This window comes from Bidens hawaiensis, unplaced genomic scaffold (genome assembly GCF_021521415.1).
Source record: "Bidens hawaiensis isolate Kalapana, Puna unplaced genomic scaffold, B.hawaiensis_p1.1 tig00026376_1, whole genome shotgun sequence".
Lineage (NCBI taxonomy): Eukaryota > Viridiplantae > Streptophyta > Magnoliopsida > Asterales > Asteraceae > Bidens > Bidens hawaiensis.
Genome location: NW_027494242.1, coordinates 82,770 through 92,599, shown reverse-complemented (window position 1 = coordinate 92,599; position 9,830 = coordinate 82,770). Strand labels below are relative to the sequence as shown.

The following is a 9,830-nucleotide window of genomic DNA, read 5'->3' as shown; positions in this document are numbered from 1 at the left end:
GATTCAACATTTGCACTCCAATTTCTCACCAACACAATTGAATTTTGTCATTTTAGGGTTCTTGCTAACCAATTTGGGGATTTCGTTCGGACATCCAGATTTCAATAATCACCCACAAAAATCAGTTCTTTGTTAACCCAATTGTCGTTTCTATAAAGGGCCTTCGTTAATTTGAAACTGCTGATGATTTGAGAATTCCACCAATTTGACGAGCAAATTAGGGTTTCAAAATCCAAGTATTAATTAATTAATGGCTGGGTCTTTAACATCATCATACTGGTGCTACAGATGCGGCCGATTCACCGAATCTGTATTTTGCTCCGATTGCAACGGCGGATTTGTCGAGGAGATCCATAACCCGACCCGTTTACCTGAATCCACTGTCTCGGACTCTCACAGAACCCGTTTTCCGGCAGCTGATACGTATAGCACCGATGATAGTCCTACCTTTCGCCGGAATAGTAGGAGCTCAGGTGACCCGGTTATTGTCTTAAGTGGTCGTCCGCATACCGGATATGAGATGTTTTATGAAGATGGATCCGGGTCGGGTTTACGCCCGGTACCGATTAGTATGTCGGATTTTTTATTGGGTTCGGGTTTTGAGCGGTTGTTGGATCAGTTGACTCAAATTGAAGCGACTGGGTTTGGGAGAGTTGACCGGAACCCGCGCGCGTCAAAGGCGGCTATCGAAGCGTTACCAGTGATAGAAATTGAAGAGAGTCATGTCTTGAAGGATTCGTATTGCGCGGTTTGTAAAGACCCGTTCGAGTTACAAACCGAGGCTCGCGAAATGCCGTGTGATCATTTGTACCACTCGGATTGCATTCTACCGTGGCTGAATTTGCATAACTCGTGGCCGGTGTGCCGCCATGAGCTCCCGCGGGAGAATCAAGATTCGGGCTATGTTAATAGAGTGACCCGAGAAGAGATCGGTTTAACGATATGGAGGCTGCCAAGTGGAGGTTTTGCGGTGGGGAGGGGTGCAAGGGCGAGTGAGGTGCCGATGGTTTTTACGGAAATGGACGGTGGGGTTGATGTTAGAGGCGGTCCGGTGAGGAGTTCATGGGATTCAGTTGGAAATGGTAGGCGTGGCGGTGGCGGGTTGAGACGGGCTTTGGGTGGTTGGTTTTCGTGCTTTGGTGGTGGTGGGAGGAGAAGGGGAAGAGGGTTGTCGTCTAGTTCGAGTTCAAGTTCTGATGATGGAGTGAATGGTGGAAGTAGGTTTATTCCTGCGATCTTTGGCAGCTCCTCGCGGCGGCGTAGGGCGTGGCCATTTGATGTAAATGATCGGCCTCAAATGTGGTGAATTGGGTTGAGTTATTTTGGATTTTGATTGTAGTCAAAGTAAGTTAAATGAATGGGAGTTTTATGTGTTCTTGATACACATTGTTCCCATATGTCCATATGTTTTTCAATAAACTCAGTAACTTCCATAATCTTTTTTAGATCAGATGTATAGTTATTATGATCATCAGATGTATAGTTATTATTAGTCTTGTATTCGAGATTTCGGATGTCTAGACTAACACTAAGAAGAGGCTCGCAAACTCTACTACTACTCGTTGGCTTACCTTTAACATAACTCTCTAGTTTATGGTGGGAAAACACTACTTTCTTTTTTTTTTTAATCAAAAAAAGCATTGAAAAGCTCTTTTCCATCCTCCTATCTGTCGGCAAAGATCGTGTGAATGCTTTGGATGCTTCTACATAGAATAGATCGACCAGTTCCCGTTCTTTTCCAAATCAAGGAGAATCTTCGAAGTTAAAACAAAAATGAGATTGTTATCCAAGGAGAAAACGCTTCCCCCCCCCCCCACTCTTTTGCCCCGCCATGCCACACAATCCATATATAATGACCGGCGAGTCGGAACATGTATGAATATAACCACACGGTATGCCGAAACTAAGCAAGGTGGTTCAATATGGAAGTCTAGGTATCTACTTAAGTGGTCTGCAGATGTATCGTTCTTTCCTTCCCGTTCTCGTGCGCTCCATCACCCGCTAACAAGGCAAACTCAGATAATTGCCTCCTATCAAAGTCACTGAAAAGGAGATACTCACAGTCGAGCTTTTGTTCCACTTGCACCGCCTCGTGATAGAACAACCATGCGAAAGGATTCGGATAGTCTGACCACCCACACTTAGGACCCGAATCGACAAAAAGACCTTGAGAACGTCTGGTCAAAGTATATCTTGTCTTTACCAGAGCGACTAAAAAGAATTGAAGTTTAGCACATATCCGTGAGATTTTCAATTTTATTTCTTTCTTATAGATGAAAGAAGTAAGGTGATATAATATATATATATATATATATATATATATATATATATATATATTCACTGATGAAAAATATATCAAATTATCTATTTTGATTTATTTTATTAAAAGTGAATTATATATTTATTATTTTATATTTATTTTTACTAGAACGTTATACTTGTTTCTGTTTTGCTAATGTGTTTTTTTATTAATTATTACTATTATTATTATTATTATTATTATTATTTATTTATTTATTTTTGCGTTATTACTATTGTTTTGTTATTTATTTGCGTTATTACTATCGTTTTGTTATTTATTTATTTCTTTATGGCATTTTCATTATTTTCTTTGTGTATAATATACAGGACTTTATCGCGAGCTTTGGAGTTATAATCATAACAAGAGTGACAATCATCACGAAAAAAACAAATTAATTTTGGAAGTTTTTTTAAAGGGTATTTTTTTCATTATGTGAATTTTTAAAGGGGATGTATCATGTATGCTGTTTTAGTTTAGTCAGAGTAAATATACATTTAAGGAAGTTAAAAGGGATATATGTAATCCTCTCTTAATAGCTAAGAGGAAAAACATAAGATTGATCCAAGAAAATTATAATCATGTGATTGCTGCGTACACTCAAATGGCAAAACAACCCAAACTTTACTTGTATGAAACTTTGAACATTTATGACATTCGAGTATAAGATAAGTTTTAAGGGTTTAGGACACATATGGATGTTTTAACTTATTAATATTAAAGGGACGTGGTTAAAGCTCTTAGATAAAGAAGGTCAAGAAAGTGTTCATTAATCGAATCTCGTTAAGTGCTCCATTAACAGGTGTTTTATTTTCACGTGTCCAGTGATGAAAACAAATAATTCATAAAATGATTGTATTAGTCCGATTCATTAGTATTAGACCTAGCTGAACTATGTGATCATCTACTTTTACAAAAGAATCGTCTACTTCTACTTCTCGTGCCAATTATCTAAAGGACTTCATTCGTCATTTGAATTAAAATACAAAACACACATTTGTTGGATAAGATGTTTTTAACTTGTAAGTCATTAGAATCAATTGAGATCAAATTCAATTGTGATTGAATTGATCATTGCATGCCGAATTAAGTAAATTGGACTAAGAGATGAATAAGTAAAAAATTCGTCATTGACGATTTCAACACTAAAGAAATGTGCTTACAGATATAAGCACTTGTAGGTCCTAGATACGGGATTAAATAACTAATTCTTGAATCAATCTCACTTGTAAGATAGCAGAAATCACTTACAAGCAACCGAGATCTGTTATTATCCAAAGTAGAAAAAAAGAGAGGATAAGGTAGAGAGAGAGAGTAGGTGAGAGTTGGTAAGCTTTGATAAAAGGTTGTTGTATGCATGGAGGCTTGCACTATTTATAGTTCAAGCTCCGTGCATCTTTCTTTCATTGCATGGGCCCAAGATAGGCTTTGTTTACATTGTGTCAAGCCCAAACATTACAAGAAGATACACGAAAGCATAGCTTAATCTACGATTAACGAAACTAAATAATACAAATGACTATATTACAACATAGGGCCTAACAATCTCCCTCTAGTCTTTAGTATTATCTTCAGCTTTCATCTTCAGTCCGCCTCGTACTCGAAGGGTGAATCATAATCAAATAGTTGTTTGTCAACAATGTAGCGAACATAATTGTTGAACTTCCCAACTATTGCATATGTATTTTCCTTCCCGTGATCTTCAAGCATACGCGTAGGAGACTTGTACAACTTCAAAAAATCCTCCTTGTTGAGACCGAGAAATACGCGAAGAGGATGCATGGAGTTGCCTCTAATAACCGCTTCGCCAGTATCGTTGTCAAACTCCAAGTAGAGGAAATCATGAAGCAGGTTGGGCATAAATGATTCTCCATGGTAAATCTCACAACCCTCCTTAGCATATTGTATCTCCATGCCTTTCTTCCTTTTCCGGTTACTGGATCGATTTTGGTCAGATGTAGATAGGTTCTCCCCATCATAAGCTTGAAATTGGGGTAGTTCTTTTTTGCCTCTCGGTGCAGATGTCTCTTGAACCAACCCTCCCGCCTTTTCTCACCTATACCTTTACCAGCTGTTCTTTTGAATAAATTCATGTCGAGATGAGACAGCGAATGCATCTCAGTGTGATGCAAGTAGGTGAGGTATCCGTTTGCATATCTGATAGCCCAAGACTTGCTGTTGGCATGTCATTTGTGATACAAGATGAGAGAGTCATCGTGATACAGGTAGTTCCTGCATCTGACACTTCCACGTCTGCTGAAGCAATGCCACTTCCTCTTTCTTTGCTTCGGCACATCATCAGTAGCGGGAAATGCAACAACAGCATTAATCTGTTGAACTGGATCTATTACCTCCGGTTTTGGAGTATGCAGATTCGGTGACAAGCTGATGTAGTCCTCATAGTCAGAGTCCATCTTCTTCTCGACTTCTTGTGGGTCAGTACTTGTAGGAGAATCAACCTCAAAATAGACCGAAACTCATTCAGAGCCGCATCCCGGTCTCTTATTTTCTTGGCAACATCACCAAACGAGGGATCATCACGTGGTACATCATCATGTGGAGTAGATTGATCACCTACTCCACTGCCACCACCAACACCGTCACCACCATTACCACCAATTATTTCCATCAGAGTCGTCATCATCTCATCCGACTCATCACCACCACCACCCTCCTCGGTCGCCGCCACCACCACCACCACCAATCGTGCTAACTACAGCATAATCACCACTAGTACCAGTAACACCAGCTTCACTACTACCAACACCAACACCACTACCCACACGAAGAACTGTAGCAGACTGTCCCTTTTGCTTTAAACCATCATCTTCATCCTTAGAATATTCCTACCTTCTTGATACACCTCTTTAGATCATCCACATCTAGATCTGCCATCTTCATACCTTCAGAGACGGTTAGGTGTTTGTTGACCAGGTGTTCATTGATCTCGATTTGAGACTCGTTCAACTGGCTCTGTTCTTCGATCTCAACCTTAAGCATCTCGATCTCTGACCTGTCTGAGGACCCTTCATTACTTTCAAGGAAAGCAATCATTGACTCCAATCTTTCATTTTCACATAACAACCTGTCGACCTCTAAGTTCAAGTCGCTTCTTAAACTTGCTTCAAGGTTGGAGGAGGACGACAGGTCATTCTCAAGAAACACAATTCTTGACTTTAGCCTTTCAATTTTATCATGACATTCAGCTAGGGACAGAGATTTGTCACTCAACAACTTTGTTGATTATCCACTCGTGACTGAAGTCCAACAACCATGCTCTCGTGTCTAGCATTCTTTGCTTTGTCAGCATCTCTTTCTTTCTACTGTTTCTCAATTCTTTCAGCCATCACACCCTTTTATTTCTCCGACTCCATCATCTTCTCCTTCTGTTTCTTTACAAAATCCAAAGCAAACTTCTCCCGTTCAGCCCATTTCTCATTTGATTCCTCCAAGGCCGCAATCCTATCTAAGATAGGATCTGTGTATACTGAAGCCTTCTTCTATTAACCACTGGACAAGGGTTTTGGGTTACGATTTGGGTAGAAGGTGGTTATGGATTGTAAGGGCATGGCTATGGTGTTTTCTAGGTGGTTAGGTTTAAAGGTAAGGTCTGGGATTGGGTTAATGTTTCGGTAGATGTCAGGATGGTAAGTGGTACGGTAGATGGGAGGAAGTGAATGTAGAGGTCCAGATAGATGTGGTCCTAAGGGGTGAGGTAAATAAGCTTGGGGACCTAAATGGGGAGGATCTAGGTGAAAGTTGTTGAGTTTCGGTTTTAGGTTGATCAGGGGAGGTTGTAGGTATGTCTAGGTCAGGTAGGGATGAGCCATGGCAGGTGTTGTTTGTGGTGTGGGAGAGAGTTCGGGGCTACTCACGGGTGAGTCATGTAGGTCAATCTTTGAGGGTTGTTTTGTGTTTGGTTTGGGGCACATGAACTTGTTTACCTTTCATGGAGGTTATTTGGCATTCTAAGGTTTTGGGGGAGGCTGTGTATAGATCAGGTTGGGAGGTTTGTGGTGGAGGAGTGGTGGTTTCTGTCTCACTGGCAGTAGTCAGCTTTATAACTAAGGACGTGGGCTCTTGGAGTCCCTAATTTTCCTTAGTCTCTTCAGTGGTTGCTCAAGTTCTTCTTTTTTGCTCTTCCTCTTGATGGGAAGAACCACCAGCAGATGGCTTGCTAGCAGCCTTCCTCTTCTGTCTCTCAGCCTTAACCTCTTTCTTCTTCTCAACCTTCTCAACTTCAACTTCTGCCTCAGTCGCTGTCTCCTCATCATCTGAGTCTTCCACATTCAATCATCACCAGCAGGTTTAGTATCAGCAAATAGACCAAACTTTTCTCGAGTACCTTTTCCTCTATACTTGTAACCTCTTCCTTTTGTACTCAACATAGACTTAAAAACAGCCTGTTTCACCATCTTAGGTTGAACTGCTCTTTGTTGATTAAGCAAGCCATCAATCAACCCAATCCGTCCTCAAACTTTCAAAACCACCTCTCAGGGCAGATAAGTAGTGTACGACTATATGGAAAAAATATCTCCAGTAAGCTGGAAGATGCCTCTTCTCTAGTGTCTTCTATTTTGTATCATATCCCATCCTGTCAAGTGTCAACCATGGGTTGCAAGTCACTCTTCTTGAACTTCTTAAATAGGTGATCTACAGCATCTTTGATGTTCAACACCCGTCTAATGTCAGCCTAAACTATAACTATTTTCTTCCTAGCTACTTCACTTGTGATAGTATCTTTAGCCCCCTTTACATTTTTCAAAAACTCCTCAATAAAGAACGTGTGAATCTCGGGATTGGCTTTGATTGCATCAGCAAGTGGAGTTTCTCTAAGTCCCTTGATCATGGGGATGAAGACACTATGCTTCTTGCTTTTTGGAAGATCTAAAGGACAATACTGGTTATGTTGCTGCAAAACATCATCAAGTTGAAACATTAGTATTACTAAGGTAATAATAGAAAATAAGATTTAAACATAACAGAAAAGAAAAAGAACTGAAATTTTGAAAAAAATTTCTAAGTGTCGAAGAATCGCATCGCATAGGAAATGAAGCGCATCGCATGGTTTTTCAATCCGAAGCACATGAGTATTTCAATCACATCGCATGGAAAGTGCGATACAATTCAAATGTTAATGCGATTCAGATTTGTGCGATGCGAGTCAGAAGGTCTATGTGATCCGACTAAAATCTTATGCGACTAAGATGATTTATGTGATCCGATTCAAATCGTTATGTGATGCAATTTAAATATTTATGTGATTCGAAAACACAACATTTTCCAAATTTCAATTCCTTTACAATCCAAGTGTCACACACCGTTAAGCGATTTGCGAAAGCGTAAAACGATAATGTAACAGACACAACTGGTATCAAACATATTGTTCATAAATAAACATTACTAACTAATTTACAATATATTACATTGTTCTGACTTCTTCTACAACTAGGTGATACAAATCCAAGCCAGTCCTCTGACTGCTTTACTCCTCACTAGTACACTTGCATCAATTCACATAATCTCGATAACAGTCCAAACATGTAGCACATAAGCGATCTACTTCACTTTTCTGGACACCTGAAAAGCATGTGAAAACAGGTCAACTACGAAAAGTTGGTGAGTTTCATAAGTTTCAAGGAAATCAGTTCTTCGTACCACACGATCATTGTTTTTATGGATGCGTGTATGTAAAAATGTATTTACGTTCGGATTTATGTACATCTGTATGCTTGTATGTACATATGTATATTTGTATGTTTATGATATAAGTATGAAAAATTACGAGGAGATCATGACCGTTTGTTCGTACTACGTGCCTCCATTTTCCATGTAAAATCAACCACTGTGGCCCTCCTTCCGCACACAACGGTTCCAAGTAACTAAATCAAGCACCACGTAGTATGTATATACAAATTATATATATATATATATATATATAGGGGAGACTTCAAATGAGAACCCCTTTGAGTTTTAAGAACTCGAAAGAACTCAGTGTAACAAATTTTTTTTCGAAATTTTTTTTACACATGCGTATTATATGTAGGTTACATATACATAAAAAAATTACAGAATTTTTTACGCGCCGATTCGACTTATTACACATGTGTAACGGACGTAAAAATTAGTGTAATCACTTACAACTTTATTCTCTCTCATACTTTGATTTTTTAGGCAGATTTAATCTCAACCACACAGTCCAATCCATTTAATAAAATGTGTGGCTAAGAATTGAGTTCTTAAGTTCTTAAAACTCAACATAGTTCTCAAAATATCCCTCCCCTACATATATATATATATACATATATACATATATATACATATATACATATATACATATATATATATATATATATATATATATATATATATATATATATATATATATAGTATTCCCAAGTACAATCAATCACTGTGCCCCCCCTTCCGCCTACAATATGTATAATCACAGTATTTTCTTGGCATTCATGCCATAACGAAGTTAGTTGTTTAGTTGCAGCAGAACTTGGCTCTTAGGCCATACTCAACTTTGTTTATTAAGTTGCAGCAGAACTTGGCATATAGGCCATACTCAACTTTATTTATTAAGTTGCAGTAAAACTTGGCACATAGGCCATACTCAACTTTGTTTATTAAGTTGTAGCATAACTTGGCACATAGGCCATACTCAACTTTAGTTTGTTAAGTTGCAGCAGAACTTGACACCTAGACCATACTCAACTTTAGTTTGTTACTATTATGGCCCCTCTTCTGCCCACAATAGCGTCATTGCATTCACAGACCACGTTATACCCATGGTCTTCACAGACCACGTTATTCCCCAATTTGTTAGGTTTAACATTTCATAGCGTGTTAATATAAACATATAGTCACGTGTAATTTCATAATATTTTGGGCATTCGTACTATCTCTATCTACTTTATCAGTCAACAATACTATTCGTTTTTCATCAGCACGTAGTCAATCATTATGTTTATGGGGACTTTTCTTATATGAATATTTAGATAATTCATATCTTTGTTAGGTCCCGTTTTGTTATTATTATTCTTTTGTATTGGAATGTACGTATTTGTGTTGTTTGGGCTTATTAGTCACTTTTGTATGTTATTGGGCCTTGTTCCATTGTAAAGAAGCCCATTGGGCATGATGATATGAAACTACTTCTCATGCATGCTTCCCTATATATAAGAAGCATGCCATGAGAAGAAAAAGCCTTTTGTCAAATTATCATCTTTCTTTCTAAGTTCTCTCTCTCTCTCTCTCTAAACCGAAACCGAAAATAACATCAAGATCCAAGACCAAAGGTGACCCAGTGTGATATTCTGCTAGCACCGGGTTTGGTTGATCCAAGAATAGTTGTTAGATCCACCCGTTTGGGACCTACAATCTTGAACCGTTTTCAGATAGATAAACGTATAGAAACATGCTTTTCACCCCAAAAGTTCGTAAACAGTATGAAAAGAGGGGTCATAAAACTCACGGTTTAATAGGTGCTCAGTGCAATGTCAGCTCGAGGTTCATTTCCCTTGCT

General features: G+C 38.7%; 1 pseudogene; it reads left to right on the top strand.

The window, feature by feature from the left end:
* Window positions 1-244: 244 nt before the first annotated feature.
* On the top strand, window positions 245-1,353 carry LOC143573307 (putative E3 ubiquitin-protein ligase RHC2A pseudogene; annotated as a pseudogene).
* The last annotated feature ends 8,477 nt before the right edge of the window (window positions 1,354-9,830 follow it).